The 11,664-nt window shown below is 42.6% G+C and overlaps 1 protein-coding gene across 1 annotated transcript in view; it reads right to left on the reverse strand.

Annotated features, from left to right (window-relative positions):
- LOC124788911 (solute carrier family 22 member 9-like) overlaps window positions 1–11,320 on the reverse strand; it is an 80,607-nt gene extending 69,287 nt beyond the window's left edge. The window contains exon 1 of the mRNA XM_047256193.1: window positions 11,190–11,320. The gene's annotated coding sequence lies outside the window, so the exon portion shown is untranslated. The remainder of the gene's footprint in view (window positions 1–11,189) is intronic.
- Window positions 11,321–11,664: the final 344 nt, after the last annotated feature.

Consider the following 11,664-nt stretch of genomic DNA (forward strand, 5'->3'; position numbering starts at 1 on the left):
TCAGGTGTTCCTCAAGGCTCAGTATTAGGTACTGTATTCTTTTCTCTGTATGTCAATGATGTGTCATCAGTTCTGACCTATTGCAAATAGCACATGTATGCTGATGACCTTCAGTTGTATCTAAGTGCAAAACCAATCAATCTTAAGAAAGCTGTTGAAAATTTCAGTCCCGACCTCAATGCACTATCAAAAAATAACATAGGACTAAAACTCAACTCACCTATAACCCAAGCAATTCTTGTTGGTCACTCTAAGCTCATTATCCAAAACATCGGGAATCCACAACATATCTAATCCTAAATGGAACAAATAAAAATTTCTCTCCCTCAGCAAAGAGTTTGGGAGTAATAATAGATGAAAGTCTAAATTGGACAGAGCACGTAACTGCAGTGTGCAAGAAAGCAGCAGCATCCCTTAATGCCCTACAAAAATATAAAAAACTTTTCCCTTTCGATCTGAAAAAGAAATTAGTACAAACGCTTATACTCCCAATCACCGACGACAGCGATATCATCCTACAAGGTCTCTCTCAGGAAAATTCGCGACGTCTGGAGGTGGTCATGAATGCCTGCGTCCGATATATCTGTGACGTTCGACTTTTTGATCACATTTCACCAGCATATGCACAACTGTCCTGGCTGCGTGCAGACAAACGTAGAGATTCCATACAATCTTAAAAATGTACATGTCCCTCATATATCTCCTCGCTCTTAACGCTTATGTCTGAACAACATGACAGAAACACACGTTCTCATCATAATAAAATCCTCTCTGTTCCACTACATCGCTCAGTCACCTTCTAGAAGTTCTTTACAGTAGCAAGAACCCGACTCTGGAATAACCTCCTTCGTTATATTAGAGAACTTAAAAAATGTCTGGCTTCAAAAAACAGTTAATGACGTATCTACCTAGCAACAGTAATGCCTTCCTCTGTACATGAATGCACTTCACCCCATTACTTCCTTCTTTCCTATTAGATCTTCCTCAGTTCCTAGTTTTTTCTTAACTGATGCAGCCTCCTTAAATCTCCCTTCCTCAAAACTCGCTATACCAGTAAACAACTACTTTATACACCAGTATATTAATGTACATCTGCACAAATCTTCATTACTATTGCCAATTTTTCTCGTGTTTACCATTACTATTTCATTTTTTCTTTTACTGTTAATATTATTGCTTTTATCATAAATTGTATGTATAGCAGCTGTTGCAAAAATACTGCCAGTGTTTACTTTATTAGGTCTTAGTCATTAATCTTTGTTCATATTCTCTCTAGGTTAATCTATTTTTCTTATTCAAACTACTGTCATGACGTAACTATGATGTGTGAAACGCTGCCTCTGTGGAACACTGGTCCAATGTAAGAGAGGGCCTCATGACCCTAATCTGATTAGGTTAAATAAATAAATAAGACCAAGAAACAGCTACTGAATAGCACGTAGTGTCCTGACATGCAACATACACCCAAACACAGTAAAATAAATTAACAGAAACTATTTCAGATAAGAATAGCACAAAGTTCTAGCAAGATCTGCTCATCTTAAATAGGTAGAAATAGGCTATTATCCACCAACAAGCTACTTATATGTAACACATCCAAGTATAGTATACCACTTCACTCTACATATAGCAACTTACTTTCACCACTGTAGTGTATTAAATTTTTTTTAAAATTCTTCTTTGACGTTTGCGTTATATAAATTATATTCTCATCAACTAGGCAGAAACAAATTACACAGAACCACTTTAACAACGGTTAAGCATTCAATTCTTTCTAACCTTAGAGAAATTTTTATATATTATGTTCTTCATATTATTTACAAAAGCATTAACAACTGTATACCAATAAGTTTGTAAAAACAGGAAGACTTTTCTGTTAGATTTAGAAGCATTTGACCCACCTTAGATTTCAAGGAAGTGGGTTACTCTGAAAGAAATAAAGAAAAACTTTATTGCCCTTGGAGTGGGAAACTGCCCCTACAGGAGGAAGAATCAGTAATGATCAACGACCTGAGGATGCAGAAGGCAATGGAAAGCACTGCATTAAACAAATATATTGTGTATCCACGAGACATGTGGCCAGTAATTCACACTGTGTGAGGATGATCTCTACATTTGCAAAAGATTCCGGATTAGTTCCCCATTCGGATCTCTGGGAGGGAACTGTCAAGGGGGAGATGACCATGAGGGAAAGATTGAATAACCAACGAAAGGACAACATTCTACGAGTCGGGGCGTGTACGATACGTTACGAATAGGAAGGTAGGACAGAGAGTGAGTTTCTGTGGTCAGTTCAGCGACAGGGTTGTTCTCATCAGAATCGATAAAAGACCAACACCGACAGCAAGACTTCAGTTATACATGCCAATATCTCGAGCAGCGGGTGAAGACATAGAGTAAGTATCTGGGGACATTCGACAGGTAGTTCAGTACATAAAGGGAGATGAAATTCTCATAGTCATGGGGACTGAAATGTAGTTGCCGGGAAGGCTGTAGAAGAAAGGCTTGTGGGAGAATAATGATTCAAAATATGTATTGGAATTTGATACACGTCTTAATCTCCTCCTCCACCTTCTCTTTGCACTTCTCCTCCTCCTTGGCAGTAGAAACGAAAGAGGAGAAAGACTAATTGAGTTCTGCAGTCTATATCAGTCGGTATAACGAATACTCAGTTCAAGAATCACAACGGGCGAGAGATATGGGAAGATTTATTACATCATGGTGAGGCAGAGATTCCGTAGTCAGATACTGGATTGTAAGGCCTACCCAGGAGCAGATATAGATTCAGATCACAATTTAGCTGTGATGAAGAGTAGGCTGAAGTTTAGGAGACTACTCACAAAAAATCAGTGCTCAAGGAAGTCGGATACATAAATACTAAGCAATGAAGAAATACGTTTCAAGTTCTCTGATGCCGTAGACACTACAATAAGAAATAGCTCAGTAGGCAGTACAGTTGAAGGTAAACGGACATCTCTAAAGACGGCAATCAAAGAAATTGGAAAGAAAACCGTAGGTACAAGGAAGCTAACTGCGAAGAAACAACGGAGAACAGATGATATACTTCAGCTGACGATGAAAGAAGGAAGCACAAAAATATTCAGGGAAATTTCGGGAAACAAAAATACAAGTCAATTAAGAACGAAATAAACATGAAGTGCACGAAAGCCAAGGCAAAATGACTGCATGAAAAATGTGAAGAAATCGAAAAAAAAAAGATTGTAGGAAAGACGTATTCATCACATAGAAAAGTCAAGATTCCCATTAATAGACGCACCTGTTCTCCACTAAAACTAATCTTACCCTCAGGAAGGCCGCTGTCATATGAACGAAACCTTGGTTTTATAGCTCACGTATTTTATTGTATTTCGTATTACACAATGATGCACTACAACACCCTGAAGAAGTGCAGTCACCTATGTTCCTGTTAAATGCAAAGCCTAATAACGTTGTAAGTATGTCTAATCAGCGAACCCATCAACGCTTCGAAGTTGTCAAATATGTATTGGAATTTGATACACGTACTAATCTCCTCCTCCCCCTTCTCTTTGCACTTCTCCTCCTCTTGTGTCTCTTTTCCCAGCTCTTCCTCCTCCCCCTTTCTCTGCCCACCGCCCACTCCACCATTATTTATCCTTCTACTCCTCTCTACGTCCATTTGCTCTCTCCCTATCCATCTCCTCTTCCCACACTCTCTTCCAAAACCTTCTCTCTGTATTTCTTCTCTTCCTGTGTCTCTTTGTCCTCCTCCTCCCCCCTCTCATTTCCCCCCTCCTCCCCCTTTCCTTGCCATCTACTCCTTTCCCTCACTCTATGTCCATTTCTCCACCCCGGCCATGCCTGTCACCTCTTCACCCTCTCTCTGATCTTAAGCTTTGTTTATTACTACTGCAAACAAACGTTGCTAGCGAAATGAAAACATTTAAAATGAGTGGGTAAACTGACTGGGATAGTTGGTCTTCAGGGTATGAGAGAGATCCCTGCAGCTGCTGGATCTGTGAGGATACTAGCGTCAATGACAGATATCGCACATTTTAGTCCGCAAATGCGTACTACTTCAAAGTTTAGAGTGAAACAATCTAATGGGAAACCTGCTATCGTACGTGAAACTGATTGCGAGAAAGAAAAGTAAACTTCCCCTTTTCACAGGACAGCACTGAAAAGCACAGCATTTTCTTTCTCGCAGTTGGTTTTTTGAAGTATAGTGAAGATGGTAGTATAGACTAAACCAAAACAGAGAAGCTCCTGTTAGCATGGACTCTGGATATCAACTGCGTTTTTTTAATAATGGGAACCCCCATTTTTATTACATATTCGTGTATTACGTAAAGAAATATGAATGTTTTAGTTAGACCAATTTTTTCGCTTTGTGATAGATGGCGCTGTAATAGTCACAAACATATGGCTCACAATTTTAGACGAACAGTTGATAACAGGTAGGTTTTTTAAATTAAAATACAGAACGTAGGTACGTTTGAACATTTTATTTCGGTTGTTCCAATGTGATACATGTACCTTTGTGAACTTATCATTTTTGAGAACGCATGCTGTTACAGCGTGATTACCTGTAAATACAACATTAATGCCATAAATGTTCAAAATGATGTCCGTCAACCTCAATGCATTTGGCGATATGTGTAACGACATTTCCTCTCAACAGCGAGTAGTTCGCCTTCCGTAATGTTCGCACATCCATTGACAATGCGCTGACGCATGTTGTCAGACGTTGTCGGTGGATCACGACAGCAAATATCCTTCAGCTTTCCCCACGGAAAGAAATCCGGGGACGTCAGATCAAGTGAACGTGCGGGCCATGGTACGGTGCTTCGACGACCAATCCACCTATCATGAAATATACTATACAATACCGCTTCAACCGCACGCGAGCTATGTGCCGGACATCCATCTTGTAGTAACATCGGTAGAACATTACGTAGGAAATCAGCATACATTGCACCATTTAGATTGCCATCGATAAAATGGGAGTCAATTATCCTTCCTCCCATAATTCCGCACCATACATTAACCCGCCAAGGTCGGTGATGTTGCACTTGTCGCAGCCATCGTGGATTTTCCGCTGCCCAGTAGTGCATATTATGCCGGTTTACGTTACCACTATTGGTGAATGACGCTTCGTCGCTAAAGAGAACGCGTGCAAAAAATCTGTCATCACCCCGTAATTTCTCTTGTGCCCAGTGGCAGAACTGTACACGACGTTCAGAGTCGTCGCCATGCAATTCCTGGTGCATAGAAATATGGTGCGGGTGCAATCGATGTTGATGTAGCATTCTCAAGACCGACGTTTTTGAGATTCCCGATTCTCGCGCAATTTGTCTGCTACTGTTAGGCGGATTAGCCTCGACAACAGCTAAAACACCTACTTGGGCATCACCATTTGCTACAGGTCGTGGTTGACGTTTCACATGTGGCTGAACACTTCCTGTTTCCTTAAATAACGTAACTATCCGGCGAACGGTACGGACACTTGGATGATATCGTCCAGGATACCGAGCAGCATACATAGCACACGCCCGTTGGGCATTTTGATCACAGTAACCATACATCAACACGATATCGACCTTTTCCGTAATTGGTAAACGGTCCATTTTAACACGGGTAATGTATCAAGAAGCAAATACCGTCCGCGCTGGCGGAATGTTACGTGATACCACGTACTTACACGTTTGTGACTATTACAGCGCCATCTATCACAAAGCGAAAAAAGTGGTCCAACTAAAACAGTCATATTTCTTTACGTACTACACGAATATGTAATAAAAAAGGGGGGTTCCTATTTAAAAAACGCAGTTGATAACCGTTTGACCTATGGCAGCGCCATCTAGAGGGCCAACCACAGCACCATCTGGTTTCCCCCTTCAAGCAAAACGAGTTTCGTTCGTTGTAGTTTTTTCGTTTGATGCTCATTTCGTGAGATATTTGGTTCGGTCACTATCAATGGACCACCCTGTGTATTACGTATGTACTAGTTGATGTACCTGGCACTGCCTGTGTATTCATTTTCCCAATATTTTATTAGAGACGAAAACTAAATATGAGCAGTGTTTGTCGTGTAATATCAAAAAATGTTCATTTCCATGTGTTTGTGAAAACACCTTTGAAGTTAAGAAACAACCTTAGAAAGAAATGTGCATAATACACAAATGTATATCTACATTATACTTTTCAAATACGCTTGGCGCCGCTCCTTCGCGTGTCTTAAAATGCTAGTTCTCTATAGCAACGCCTCTATATAGCTCTACAGACCGCTACAGTTTTCGCCTACAGTCGTTTGTGCTACACCGTACAAGATGGAGCAGATTTTTACGTCTCTCATTGTTTATGACGACATATCTCCTGAAATTTTACGGGGAGTGCTGCATTATCATGTTCGTGACCAAATCGGCAAAGGGTCCCTCTAACACCCCCAGCTCGGCAACACCCTCTGCAGAACCTACGCGCCTTTATTGAGCACTTTACAGATGTACCTCTCAGAACTTAGACACCGATTCAGCATAGTAACTGCTCTACCGTCTGAGTCTTACGCAACTCATTCGACACATCTTACGTGCGGTTCCCCTACCTTCAGCAACTACAGCAACTGGGAGACTAAACTGGTATCGAATTTTCCTACGGGTACATTTTGAAAGTGCCCAGCAAAGGTGCATGGGTAGCCCCAAGAGTGTTGCCGAATTAATGGGTCCTAGAGAGAAAGTTTTGCCGTTTTATTCACCCACATGATAACGTAGCGCCCCCCTCCCCCGTTCCAGCCACGAGATCACGCCACAATATGACGTGGAACAGGTGCGACGAAATAGCATAAAATCTCTCCGCTGCTTCGCATCACGTTCAAACTTCATCGAATGGTTTTGAACGGCCCCTAGTGGCTCTACCTTGTACACCAGAGCAAAAATTGCATTCGAACTACATTCCAAAGGAGTCAGATCAACTTCAATGGAGTTGCAGCTCCACTCTGTCCATAGAGTAGGGTTGAATCGCCCAAGAGGTGGCAGCAGTGTCAAAAGTTGTCAAGAACGTCGTCCTGTTGCTTATAGAAGGGCAAACTGTCCTTTTCGACAGTGAAATGAGTGGTAGTCAACACACCCTTTTAAAACACCCCCTGAGACATTTTCGCGTCGACTCTGAGCAGCTGTATGTTTGAAATGTTTTCTTCGGCCACCCATAGGAAAAGTGCGTCATTTCAACGCTGGATGTCCAGTTCTTACCTGCAACAAAGAGGCGGCAAAAGACGAGATGAAATGTGGGTGAGAGGGGTTGTGACGACCTCTACATCGTGTGAAATTTCAGCTGTGGCGCTGAGCAGAATTGTGGTGAAATTTTGTGCCAATGTCACTTCGTTAACCCAGCTTAAAGCTCACATGAACGTCTAAGCTGTGGCCTTCTTTCGTATTTGTAGACACCCAGCTGTTTGAAGCGTCGCTCGGATCTAGTGTCATGTTGCAGAGTACCACGCTTTTGCACCATCATAGAAGGTTTTAGGCATCTTTAGCCAAATATCAAACTTATGCCTGAGAACAGGAGATAATTACGGGGTTTCGAGAAAGTGATCCTTAAATTTTGTTACGCAATGTATGTTACATACACTTTTAATATTTTTGATGATATATTTGCGCAGTGGACAAATGTGCCTTCTGTCATACATCCTGTAACAGTTTCTTTTCACAAGAAGGAAACAAAGACTTGAAAAAAGATCGTAGAACTAGGAGCGCCCTCTCAGCAATGTACAAGCCATTCGCAACATTATTAGCAACGTTAGAATCAAACATTAAGCTGTGCTCAGATTCCTTTGTGAGTAAGGCGCCTCTTCGTGAAAAACAGGAAGGTCGGTCTCCACTTTGTTACAAATTTCCATTAGTGAAGACGTAGTCATTGTATTGGAATTCAGCATTTCTGAACGTTAGTTCACTGCTCACATTCTATGTCATTGCAGCGTCACTGATTTCATCCTCATGACCTCCATTCATTTCACGTCAGAGAAAGTAACTCAATTGGTATCTAACATTGACTAGAAAGATTACTCCACATGTGTGGTCTTGTGGCCCCTCTTCAGGCCATAAGTAATGTACGGCTGTAGTTTTGTGTCGAATGTTTGTTGTCGTTCTGTCTGAAGGCATAGATAAGGGGCTATGTGATCGGAAAAGGTCGTAAATTCTCCGGCCTCTTACTATGGTCGAAAGTACGTGATTGCTTCGTACATGGACAGAAACTTATGATCATAAGCACTCGATTTCCATTGAGAAGTGGGAGCTTATGCGAGACGAAGTGTTTACCAAGAGTCACAAAACCGCAGCAAAAGCTGTCTGACAGGCATCACCTGCAAACGCCAATGCAGGGTGCGCCCGAGGTGCAGCATGGGCTAGGATTTGCTTCGCTGTATTAAAAGCAGCCTAATCTCATTTGACAAGTGGGCAGTGAATTCCCCTTAGTCTTTGGTCCAGCAGGCGTTGCAGTCAGTGGCTCCTGAAACTCGGCTGAGTAGGGCAGATGCCGCAGGTGAAAATTCAATATTTCCAAGAAACGACGTACATCTTTGGTGGCTTCTGGCCTTGGGATCTTCATGATACCTTCAACTTTCAGCAGTAGTGGCAATTACCCTTCAGGAGAAATAAAACGGCCTGGAAAGCTGATCTGAAGTTTACCGAAAGCATGCTTAGATGTGTTCATATCGCGCTGTGCTATACAACTGAAAATCTCCACCAGGTGTTGCTGACGCTGTGCCACTGTAACCGAAAAGGGGACGATATCGCCCAGGTATGCAAAGCAGAATGACAGTCCCTGCATCACAGAGTCAGTGAACCTCGACCTTGTTTAAGCGGCATTGCTCAAATCAAATGTCATAAAGATTCTCGAAGAACCCGAATGTAGCGACTGTAGCAGTCTTTGGAATATCTCCATCCGCCACAGAAATTTACATACAACCCTTTACATAGTTTAATAGGCAGAACACAGTTGTACCACTGACAGCATACTTGTATTTCAATAACAGAGTCTCTGGATATGCATGTGGAATTCATCTTGCTTCCAGCACGACTAATCACCACCCGGGTTTAAGCGCTAAGCTCTTTGAGTACCAGATGGAGGAGTTAAGCCCGAGGACTACAAGAAGGGCGAATAACATCTACCCTGAGCACTCAGTTAACTTAGCCTTTTCGATTGCGAGATTCGTGTCGTATCTACCTCGAGCCAGGTGGTTGGGTAATGAGTGGAAACCAGTCGAGCAATTCCGCATATTTGCTTTTTGCCGCCTGCTATAGTTTGGCGCTATGAATCGCTGCACTAAGTCGGAATACAGTAGTAGAAAATTCGATGACACTGTTAGCGAGCTGTGCATTTGCTGTCTCAGATAACAGGGTGGTAGGATAATGGCCGGAAACTGGTTGAGCAACTCGGCGTATCTGCTGTCTGCCTCCTGCACTACATTGGCGCTATGGGTCGCTGCAGTGCGTCGGCATCCAGCAGTGGAAATTCTGGTGACACTGTCGACTAGGTGTGCATTTTCTGCCTCGGGTAACAGGTGGTAACACGCCAAGAAGTCGACTCCGATTACTGGTACCGTGACATCTCCTACAATAAAATTTCAGACAAGACACGGCGCAGCCACATTGAGCGCAATATATCGCATGCCGTAAGTAGCTATCGATGAGTCGTCAGAAATCCAGATCGAAGTTGGGGGCCGGCAGTTGAGTCCATGGGAAAATTCAGAAATATGGACCTGTATCCAAAAAGGAATTTTAGTTTCGTCACTAGCAGAGAGACGCTAAGAGACTGTCAAGTAATCGGATGCGCCTATGTCAGAGACTGCCACTGCCGTCTGCATAAGGGCAAGGTGAAGTGCACTAGCGCCCTTGATCCCCAAAAGAAGCCAATACTTTGCAGGTGACAGCACCGCGCCACTTAGAACCGACGAGCTTTTCTGGGGTACCGATCTATATTAGAGAAACTGCGTCGAGCCAGCAGCTCACTCATTTGCTTAGCCAGAGCGTCCACTTCGTCTGCCGTCCGCATCACTGCTGATACGAGAGACTGATGCTGGTACTGCAGCAGTGCCGACTGCTGACGGCATCGTTGCATCCTGATCCTGTGAGACAGATATGGAAGGCCCTCCAACAGGCATTTCTGGCTGAGATGCTACTACGGCTTTAATCTGACCCGAAAAACGCCTCTCCCAGAGCATACGAAGTCGTGTGTTGGGTCCAGTTCCCGCATCAAATTTACTACGCTGGTGCCTCAAGGGAAGGGCACCCACCCTCGGGGACAAGGGGGCCGCGGCCTCCTCCTAGAGAAAAAAAAATGTATGCAGGTTTTTAAAAGGGTGGAAAACGGAACTTTTATATGGCTACTTACAAGTCGCCATTTGTCTTCCAAAATATTAAAAGTTCTTCATACACGCAGGTATAACCTGTTCCCATCCCCCATGCATACAAACTATGCCTCAGGTACTGCGACGGCTGACTGTATCCGATGTCTTCTTGCGTTAACGCTTGACGCACACGCTCCACCTGTGATGCAGATAGTTGGTGAATCGACTCTGTCTTTATTTACAGTATGATTCTTCTGCAGGAGGTACTGCGATGACTTCTTCAGCATCAGCCACAGAGTGGTGGTCGATCTGTTTGACCAACAGAGCAAACATCGTAGAATCCGTAGTTACTCTTGCTTAATGAAAACTACCTTCCACATGCGCAAACCAGAGCACCGTAATGTGACGCCGAAATTGTCGCCGTCTCACAGCAAATAGCGACACTGTCGGAGCTTCAGTGCCGGCGTTGTCTTGCATTTTAGAATTTTGCGAATTCTGTAGTTAAACTCTAGAGTTTATTCTTCTTCTTGTTAGTATCTACAGGCTGATCACATCACGATGGACACTGTCGCAGTGGCTTTGGCAACATCATTCCTATTTGTATATTCAGGTACGTCTGTCAAGATAGCACACAAATTACCGGCGCTCATATATGATTAGATGTACTTTTCATTCCATTAGACACATAGTAAAGGGACCCTCCAGGTAGTAAGATACGTCAGGAAGACCACAACACACAATACATGCTACAAGAGAAAAGAGGTATGCTAACGTATCTTCCACGGATCTCATGTAAAATGGTGCTCATGGATGTAGAATAAGATAAAAAAATCTTACCACATTCTCATTTAATAGGTAATAAGTAACTTACCACAAAACATGTAAAAGTTCATTATACTGAGGTACGTATTCTTAAGCTATTGTAGCCATGAATCATGATTCTTCCAATGAATCTGTCGGGCATATGTCTTACTTGCGATTAGTTTTGTATAGTCATTCCAGTTTAAATCGCTCCGTAAGCATATTCTTAGATACTTTGTGGAACTATTTCCAGTAGGCTGCTTAGCTGAACAAACATAGATACAAGGAGGTAATTGCTTGGATTACAGAAGACTTATATCAATTGGTCGACGAAAGAAGGAAGTACAAAATTATCCAGGAAAAGACAGCAACACAAAAACATAAATCCATTAGGAATGAAATAATTAGCAAATTCAGAGCTGCCAAGTCGAGATGGCAACGGGAAGATGTCAAGAAATCGAAATACAAATGATCGTCGGAAGGACTCAGAATATAGAAAAGTCAAAATAACCTCAAGTGAAATGAAAAGCGAGGGTGGTAACATT

The sequence above is a fragment of the Schistocerca piceifrons genome, chromosome 3, assembly GCF_021461385.2.
Source record: "Schistocerca piceifrons isolate TAMUIC-IGC-003096 chromosome 3, iqSchPice1.1, whole genome shotgun sequence".
NCBI classification, from domain to species: Eukaryota; Metazoa; Arthropoda; class Insecta; order Orthoptera; family Acrididae; genus Schistocerca; species Schistocerca piceifrons.